At 41.0% G+C, this 9,908-nt stretch overlaps 1 pseudogene; it reads left to right on the plus strand.

The window, feature by feature from the left end:
• Positions 1-2,995: 2,995 nt before the first annotated feature.
• LOC112485539 lies at positions 2,996-3,113 on the plus strand (annotated as a pseudogene).
• The last annotated feature ends 6,795 nt before the right edge of the window (positions 3,114-9,908 follow it).

Raw genomic sequence — 9,908 nt, forward strand, 5'->3', positions numbered from 1 at the left:
ACTTAAGTATTTATTGAATTAGTCACAGAGCCACTATTCCATCTCAGCGTCTCGGAGATGAACTTAAAGGTCAGGCTATCTGCCAGTTGGCCTGAAGAATTCCATCTGAGGAATATCTGACACGAAAAGGATGATGATGAAGCAAAGACGAAGCAATTTTGTTTGTGATTATTTTACTGCCCACTGTACGCACTCTATAAGAACATGTTCGTATTGATGTATTTTTGCCCAGGATGATAAAAACACCCATGACCTCTTCTTAAACTTCTTTATGTCTAATGAGCCAGGGGGAATTTTTCATTCTTTGTGGCCTACTAGTGTTCCTCAACTAAACAGAAAACATAAAGAATCGCCTGAGGCGGATAGAAGCTTTGAGAGCCTATACTGGCAGAGATCACCATTCAGATAACTTCACAGGGAAGGAAACTACTTTTATGTTCTTTTGTATCAGTGAAACTTGATTTTGAGTCAGGGATTGAATGACTCTGCCACTTATGAGCTATGGGATCTTGAGTAAGCTATGGAAATTTTTGAGCGAGTTTCCTCATCATCGAAGGTGGGATTATTAAAATGAGTGTTCAGTAAAAGGTAAACATTCTACATTATTGAAGGATGAAAGAAAGGTAAGAAAGAAGGAGAGAATAACAAAATAAAAAGAAAGGAGAAAACAGAAAAAAGAAAGAAAAATAAGGAAACAGACCATTTGAGAACAGGAGATCATAAATGTAAAACAAATAGTGTTTCTAACAAATGGACCAGGGATTGTCCTCAGTGTCACCTACTTGCCGATGCATTCTGGTAGTGTTTGTGTAAGTTTTTGGCTTCTTCAACATTACATTTCTTGCACTCACTTCGACACTGAGCAGCTGCCATCTATGTGCCGTGCCCTCCGCTAGGCATTATGAGACAGGTGTTGAGGGGCTGGAGTTGGGATCTGAGGCAGGTGTTGTTACAGGCAGCTCCGAGAATTTCAACTCCAGGAATTTCTCTGGGGTAATCAAAGAATGATACCTATACGTTGACTGCAGACTTGGGGAAAAAGGTATAACAGGAATGGTGTGCCGAAGGGTTATTTTTCCCTCATCAGCCAAATGTTTAGTCTCAACGAGATTGCCAGCCTGTGGAAGCCACCGTCAAAAGGTGCACTATTCAATAGCGTGGTAAAAACATATTGCTTTAACAGTAAGCTGCTGAAATTTTTCAATTTCTGAATACAACGTACCGTAAACTTTGTCAATCATAAAATTAAACAAATACAAAGATCGACTGCTCTTATATTCACTTCAAAATTCAGACCTCAACAGTTTTGAATGGGCTGACAAAGGATTTCTCAATAGCTTCAAGGTATGTGTCAAATTATAACAAAAATGTTTATTTTAATAAAACTCCCCATGGCTCCTCATAAAATATATTCAAGAAAGTTTATTAGCAGTACCAAGTTATTCCATTTCCAAAGCCATTGTTTTGGAAAATGCTTCAATGATTCATGGACCGTTAAAAAGCATTTTTTATTTGGAGAAAAAGATGAGATGTAATGAGCAGTCTTGTTTTGAACACAAATAGTTACAAACAATTTTTCTATTCACTACTTAAATCTTCAGATATTTTACTTAAATATTGCCTGTAAAATAGGGGGAAAGTGGTGTTGGGAATATTGAATGTGACAATAAATGCATGGAAAACACCTGTCACAATGTCCATGGTTGGTAAACAGTAGCCATTTTTACTGTTGATCTGAGTCCCACATTCTAGTGCACATTCTGCTTTTTCTATCACTAAACCACACCCATGAAGACTCATTTAAAAAGAGATCAATAAAATGGGCACTATCCCTCCTCAGCGTGGCACTCTTCGTTTGTGTCTGATCACCTTACTCTCTGTCACAGAAAACTCATTTCTTTGCTCATCTCTAACCGACGATGGAGACAAACAACCCCAGTCCCCATGGGCCAGAATAATTTGGTTCAAAAAAGAAAACTAGAAAAGTCATGCTGTGTCATACGTGAGACCAGCTTTCTCTACTGGACCATAAGAAAAACATTGGGAGTAAAATTGAGAATGATGTATAAAAAAATAAGAGAGAGCTCATCTCTGTAAGATGCAAGTCTTGGGTGTTTTTGTTTGAGTCCTGGCATCTAATTGTGTTGATGAACACCAAACCCACTCAGACATAGAGTCCGCTATGAGCATCAGTTTTTCATTACCTTGATTGCATACGTGGCTGCCGTTCATTACACACTAGAGATAATTTTCTCAAATAAGATACCAACAAATTTTATTAGAAGATACAAATTCAAAAAAATACAAGTGGCCATTCGATGAGAAATCCAAGCTCTGACCTATTCAGTGGGCCTTCTTTCTATCAGTTTATAAATAGGCTGTTTTTCTTCTTCCTCCTTTTCTTCATTAACAAACTTTTCAGAAAAGCGGTTTAAACTTATGGCCTCGGCTTCCCACACATTTCTTAATTTTTATGTGAGGCTTGTTTTCCATTCATTGTATAGAAACTCAGGTTTCTTATGCTTTACCAATTGCCTAAACCAGTTATTTCCTAGTTTGACCAGCTCCTTCCGAAACTCTTTCTTTGACACTCATGACATTGTTCTTTTCTGGTTCTCTTCATACACTTTGAATTATTTCTTGTCAGTCTTTGCCAAATTTACTTCTTCCTTTCTTTGCCCTTACCCATAGTATGCTTCCACATTCATTTGTCTACACTCTTGAATTTCAATATCTCTATCTTCCTCTCCCTCACCCTCTCCTCTCTCCTTTGGCCACCTCCTCTACTCTCAGTGTTTTCATTATTACTTTTATGTAGACAAAGCCAGAGTCTACAACTTTAAAACCCCCTCCTTACAATAGATCTTTATTTCCAACCAATTCTCATTATCTTTGTCTGGATAACTCAGCAGTAACTAACACACAATTCTTCATTTCTTATCTGTTCCTTTTACCTCCAAAGGGGCATTATTTAAAAGCCCTTTAAGAAATTCTTATCTACGGCCATACCACCTGAACAGGCTCGATCCCGTCTGATCTCGGAAGCTAAGCAGAGTCGGACCTGGTTAGTACTTGGATGGGAGACCACCTAGGAAGACCAGGTGCTGTAGGCATAAAAAATATTTTTAAAAAAGAGATTGTAAGCTGACAAGGTCCTTGCAGTCTGTGAGGTCAACTAAGGGTTGCCTCGCCTAAAAAAATAAAATAAAAGAAGAAATTCTCAGCAGTTGTGTTAAGTCCATCTTGGTCAGGAGTGGTGGCAGATGCTTTCAAATTCTATAATTCTCTTTCCTCGGAGAAAATCTTGGCCCTTTTTTGCTTTTCTTTATTATTAGTATCACTTCCAGAGTTTCTCAGTAAGCAAGCTTTGCTCTTGAAATGTTTTATATCACTTAAAACAATTATTAATACTGTTCTTTTCCAGCATTTAACTATGGCCAAATGTTTGGGACACAATGTCAGAAAAATTGCCAAAACGAGCCGTGTTTTATTTCTGCTTTTCTCTCTCACTAAAGCAGGTAGCCTTGAGCTGCATATGGCCCGTTTCATAATCAAGGAACTAGAAAAAAATATATTTCTACAACTATGAAACACATTTGAATTCATGGAGTTATTTTCAATAATTTGAAAATAAATAGACCATACAGGGGCAAATTCTGTTATATCGTTCATTCTGTCACTGTATGTTTTGAATGCCTGCTAATTCCAGTTTTTATTCTAGACTTTGGGATTGCATCTGTGAGCAAAATAAGTACGGTGTCAAAAAAAAAATATGTGTGATGGCTGTGTGAGGGACTTTATAGTTTAGTGGGTGATATAGACAAATACACTGGCAGTATAATAAGAATTCGATGTTAGGTTCCACGTGAATGTCTTCAGGGCACCAGTCCCTGTGACTAATCCTGTGTTGACTTCTTTTTTTCTTTTGCTAAAATATCAGTATAGGGAACCAGATCTCTGCCATGAAAAATAATGCAATGAGGAGTAACAAGAAACATTCTAAAAGGTTAATGGTGGTCATCTCTGTGTAGTAAAATTATGAGAAAATTTAATTGCTTTTTCTTCTCTTTTTGAGTGCTTTACAAAATGTTCAAACTTAGAGCCAGAAAAATCAGAAAAGCATACGTGTAAAGATTTGTTTACGTCATGTTTCGAAAAGTAAAGAATGTTAAATCGTAGAAAATTTAGAGCTGTCATTGTCCATTCACTCACTCACTCACTCTGACATCATTTCCATGTGCTGAGGTGAACAGGTATGACTTAAAAAAGAGGGAAAGTATTTTATCTCTTATAGCTTAAAGAAGAAACTATGAGATGAAAAATATCAACATTTAGTTTGTACATTTTTATCTCTTTTCGATTTTAAATACATATGTATATCTAATTTTTATACTTGTAATGCTTTTCTGTAAAGATTTTCCAGCTTTTACTACAGACCATTAATATTTCCTTTAACGTGTTTTTATACAATTGGTCAGTATGGATGAGCCCTTATTTCCTTTACCATTTCTCTAAACATATGGCTGCGATAGCTTTTTCACCCTTACAAATAGCACTGCTGTGAGCCGTTTGTACTTCATTCCTTGTCTAGAGCTCAGACTATTTCTTTCTGCTGGAGTCCCAGACCTAGGAATACTGCATTAAACAACATAAACTGTGAACCCTCTTGAGATAACCGTCTCTGAATGCTTTATACCTTCATAGTCCTTGGGTCTGCGAGCAGGCTCTGCTGCAGATGTAAAATCACCACCTCTCTGAATCTTGGTTTCTTTACCTATAACGTAGAGCTAGTGCTACCTCGTGGTCCAGAGCAAAGATCAAATGAGAGGATGCAGCCACAGGAGTTCACACGGCGCTCAGCACAGAGCAGGGGACCGCGGTTCTGTTTTCTCTCCCTCTCACCTGGGAGATGCTTACCTGTGCTGCAATCTCACTTTCCCACCCCCAGTGCTTTCTGCAAGTCACCGTTCATCCAGCAGTCAGCACGGCCCTGTAGCTCTGCTTTCTGCAGCTCTGCCTTCCTTGTCACATTTTTTTTTTCATTCTCAGCTACATTGCCTGTGTCCCATCTATATTACAAGGAGCTTATCTTATTTCTCCACTCTATAAATAATGGACTGCTGATAAGAATAATAATGGAAAGTCAGATTGCGGCAGAGCAGAATCGGGGGGAGAAATAAAAGTAACATTGAGTGAACTTCAACAGGGAAGAAAGGAGGCACAGTGGATAAATAATTCCAAACCCGGAGGTGATGAAAGCCATCCAGCAATAAATACGCAAAGAAAAAAACATAAAAAGGTCAATGCGAACACAGAGGAATGAAAAGAAATCGAGGCGTAGCGAGAAAGCCCAAACAGGCTACGAAAAGACGGGTCTTGAGCTAAGAGGAGAAAAAACGGGCAAGGGCATGGGTTGGAGGATGAGAGGGGGAGTGAGAAGGCCTGAGGCCAGGTGGAGTCCATCACGAACGCCTCTCAGGCACCCGAGGAAGACTGGGAGTGTGAAAGCGCCAGCGACGCCGGCAGAGAGTGGCGTTGATAAGATATTGATATCCGAGTCCAGGGGAAACCAGATCGGACTGTAATCACTTGCAGATGGACACAAAGGCCAAGAGCGCATATTGAAAATCAATATTTTAGAAAACCATAAACGTGTGTAAAGCTGGTGACGGAGTCTAGCGCCTGATCTGATGGGCTGAACGGCAAATAAATTTTTAAAAATAGAATTTAATGAGTGAGTCCAGCTTTGAGGTGTGTCCAGTTACAAAGAAGGCAATGGCCTCGAGTTGTCCCATGACTGGTGATTCTAAGTCTTCATGGTTGACTTCCTGTTCTCTTCCATAGGTGGAGTCCTTTAACAGAGTGTCAATAGGTCCCTGTACCTCCGAAGGTGGCTGCTGGATGGGTCTTTCTGAAACAACGTGGAGAAACCGCCCCCCTCCCCCCACTTCACAATCGTCAATGGCTTGCTGCCACCTGCAGAGGAGACCCCAGTTCCGGTTCTGGCCCAAGCCGTCCACCACGCAGAATCCACCAGCCCTTCAAACTGGACGCTCCATTTCCCAGGTAAGGTGCCTTCAATGCTGGCGTCTGCAGTCTTTCTGCTTGTGTGCTAATCTCTGTCGCTTGATGCGCTGAGAAGCAGGGCCCGAAGGTCAGGCCGCAGGCTTCACAAGCCGAGCACTGCAGGGAAAAGATGCTTCGCCAGACTCACTTCATTTGAAGGACCCCGTAAGGGCCACGGCCACGGCGTTCACGGGAAGAGCGAGCACGTATCATCCTCACAGCGACTCCGTGAGCTAGAAACCGGTTTCCCCATTTTACAGATGATGCAGGAATTGTTCTCCTTACTTCACCACAGGGGAGCTAAGTAATGGGCCAAGGATGTGCGGTAAATTCTCCAGCCTGTCTTTGTCGCCATCTTGCAAAGCCTATCCTTTTTCTGGTCCCCAAACAATTTGTTCTTGAATTGTTTTATGCTGGACCAAAGTGTTGGCTATTTGTGCATCCGTTATCCTGATATCGTGACCATCTGGGTATGGATTCTTTCCCGTCAAGTCCTTCTTATCATGCTCCATTTGGAATATTAAACTCCATTTTGTAATCTCCCATGCAATTTGCCCCCAGGAGGTCCTGTGCACATGTCCTCACTGCAAAAGAGAAGAACTCTCTGTTAGTGTTCCTTATGGACTTTGAAGTCAGACAGAGCTTAATTTCCATCTCTACTGTGCCAATTTCTAGGCCGTGTATACTAGAGCAAGTAATGAAAATTATGTCTCAGCTTCCTTACTTCCAAAAAGAGAATGACAGTATTTCCCTGTCTCCCCCGGGTTTTTTGGGAGGATCAGATCAGATAGTGAATGAGAAGGTGAAGGTGATTCGTAAGGTAAAGTGCTACACAGATGTTTAGGATGATTCTGACATCACGTCGCCTTTGTCATTTCTGTGCTTCTTACTCCAAAACTGTTTGTAATCTTCAGTTGGCCCTCGGAGGCATTTAGCTATTACCAAAGTACCATCAGGTCTTGTAATAATCTTTTTAGGATGTTGAAATCGTTTCTGAAATGTTTTAATCCTTGGCAGAATTAAAGCCCAAGGATTTTCTCATCTGACCTAAAGGTCAAATCATTATGCCGGGACTTGTGTGACTTTATACTTTTCTTCACTTTTAGTATTTCTATCTCTATAAATTTATGAAAAAAAAGAATGCCAATAACGAAAAGACAAAACAATGCCACACAAAGTGGTTCGTTTCTGGATCCGATATAGTGATTCTGTAATACAAAAAGAATACATTTTCACTGATTCATTGCTTTGCCAATTAAAAAGTAATTTAGTCAAGTTTCATTATAGCCTCTCCATTGTGAAGAAGCCAGAGGGAAAGTTTGAATTTTTTAAAAGCTGACCTTGCTGTATTTTTTCTAAGAAAGTTGGAAAACACCAGACTTTTCTTTTAAAAGTTTTAAAAGAATCTCCAGGCCTCAATCAATCTCTTTCTCTCTCTCTCTCTCTCTCTCTCTCTCTCTCTCCGTCCCTTCCTTCTCTCCCCCCAAAAAAACCTCAATATGTGAGTTTGGGCAACTTTTTCTTGACTGTTTTATATGGATCTAGAAGATGATCAGGAAGGTTATTGGGATAGGTTATCAGGAAGCGATAAAAAAAATAAATCTATAATCAAATGCTGATAGCAATGGTGTTCATTTTCCAGTTCTTTCCTTTTTTTTATTTATTCAGATGAATAATCTAAGGCTCCCAGAGGTAAAACAACATGCCGAAGGATCCAGAATTAAACGCCCCCAAACCCGAGCAAATACTCTAGATGTCGGCAATACGATTCTTTTAGACACAGTACCTCCCAACCTCCTGGAAATATTTGAGATAAGACCAGTGAGTTCCTTTTAGTAAATGAAGACACTGAAGCTTTAAGAATTAGGTAGCTTCCCCTTTGTCACTCAGCCAGCAAGGGTCAAAGTCAGGGAGCGATCCAGGGCTTTCTGCCTCCAAAGCCTTGCAAGTCCCATGGGGCCACATGCAGGTCCTTCTTGGCAATCAGTATAAAGTCCAAAGACTTCACGAGTTGAGTTGACCTTTCTGAATGAGGGTATGTCAGTGAGGCCACAGCAGGATATTATAGCCATGTCCTTAGAGCCTCTGGTGATGGAGCCATGCGTAGCAACAGCCAGATTCCCAGGGCAGCCTGTCCTGAATGCCTTTAAGCCAAACGATTTTGAACACAGTTCACACATGGACACTACAGACCTCAGAAGAGCCTATGTCTGTCACCTCTGGGAGGTCCCGTGCATGAATTCCGTCTGCCAAACAAAAGAGCCTGTCCTCTTGGGGGAAGTTGGGAACTTAGCCTCAGGGGAACACGGAAGCCACAAAAGTGCAGAGGGCCATCTTGTTTGTTGCAGAGGGGACACTAATTACAGGGCCTGTCCCTTAGTTAGATGCTCCTTCCATGACCTCGGTTGACCTCCTTCTATTCTCTCCGGCCAGTTTGCTGTGCTTTATTCAAAAAATGAACTCACTTCCCCAGGAAAAGCACCTGCCTAGAGTGTGGGCTGTGGCTGCAGAGTCGGAGGCCTCCCCTCTGACTATTGGTCTGAGGGGTTTGGGACCTCACATCTATCTCATGTGCCAGTGAAGTTGCGAAGAGCCCTGGTTAGGGAGGAATCAGGGGCCCGGCACAGAGCCGTAAGCCTCGTTTTACCGCTTTCTTGGGTTCTGAAAGGGGCGCTAGCAGCGACATACAAACATTACCTTCATGTGTCCTCAACTCTCTTCTCACCCGTCTTCCCACCTGAAAGCAGAAGCCTGAGAGCCTTTCAGCAGCTGACTCGATTACCACATTGTGCAATATGATGGAGACCTCATTTCTGCCTTCCTCTCAGCCTGTCTCTGCCTCTGCCTCTGCCTCTGTCTGTCTCTGTCTCTGTCTCTGTCTCTGTCTCTCTCTGTGTCTGTCTGTCTGTCTGTCTGTCTCTTGAATTCTCTCTTAAACTCTAAATGTGTGTTGGGCTTAGACGGCTCAAGAACAAACTAGTTGTTTAATTTATATCATTGTTCTACAAAAAAATGCACATATTGTGTTAGGTTAATTTCTAGACACTTTATAGTTTGGGTGGCTATTGAAAAATGGTATTGCTTTTCTAATTGTTTATTTTGACATATGGGGACACTGTTTGTGGTAATACTGCTAAACTTTCCAATTGTATTTAGTGGATGGTCTATAAGTTCTTTTGATTTTCTATGTCCGTAATCAAATACTATAATTTGTTAATATTAAGATCAATTCCTCACTCCCCTGGGTGCAGATTTGGTATCTTCATAAATCTTTTAATTCTGGGGAGACTCAGAGTCATCTGATATGGTTGACGTGGATCTCATAGTAAATTGTGAAAATGAGCTAATGCATCTCAGGTGCTTGATTCACTGTGGCTCCTTGCTTGGGCTACAACTCAGCCATGTGGCTACAACTCAGCCCTTTTTGCAGGGATTGGCTCTAGGGAAGGCCAGGAACGTAGCTTAGCTGTGGGAAACCTGCTGGGTGAGTTTCTCTGCACCTCTCACTAAGGAATCCACATTTAAAAAAATGCCTGTCAGACCTCAGGCACATTGCTAGACGCTTCCATATATGCTCTATTCTTAAATGCCGTTGTGACCTTTCCAAATAGGTATCATAAACCCCATTTTATAGACAAGGAAATTAAGGCTTAGAAACTTTTAGAGACTGATTCCTTGGTCACACACTGTCTCCGGGAGTTGTAAAATTATTCTCCATTAACTGGAACTTCTGACGTTTAAGCAATTGGGTACAAAGGCTACAGCAGGCTTATGCTTATTCTGGAAGGTACTATTTGTCAACTTATAATCTATTTTACCTTCCCTGAAGATCAGCCCTGACA

This window comes from Pteropus alecto, unplaced genomic scaffold (genome assembly GCF_000325575.1).
Source record: "Pteropus alecto unplaced genomic scaffold, ASM32557v1 scaffold5, whole genome shotgun sequence".
Taxonomy (NCBI): Eukaryota; Metazoa; Chordata; class Mammalia; order Chiroptera; family Pteropodidae; genus Pteropus; species Pteropus alecto.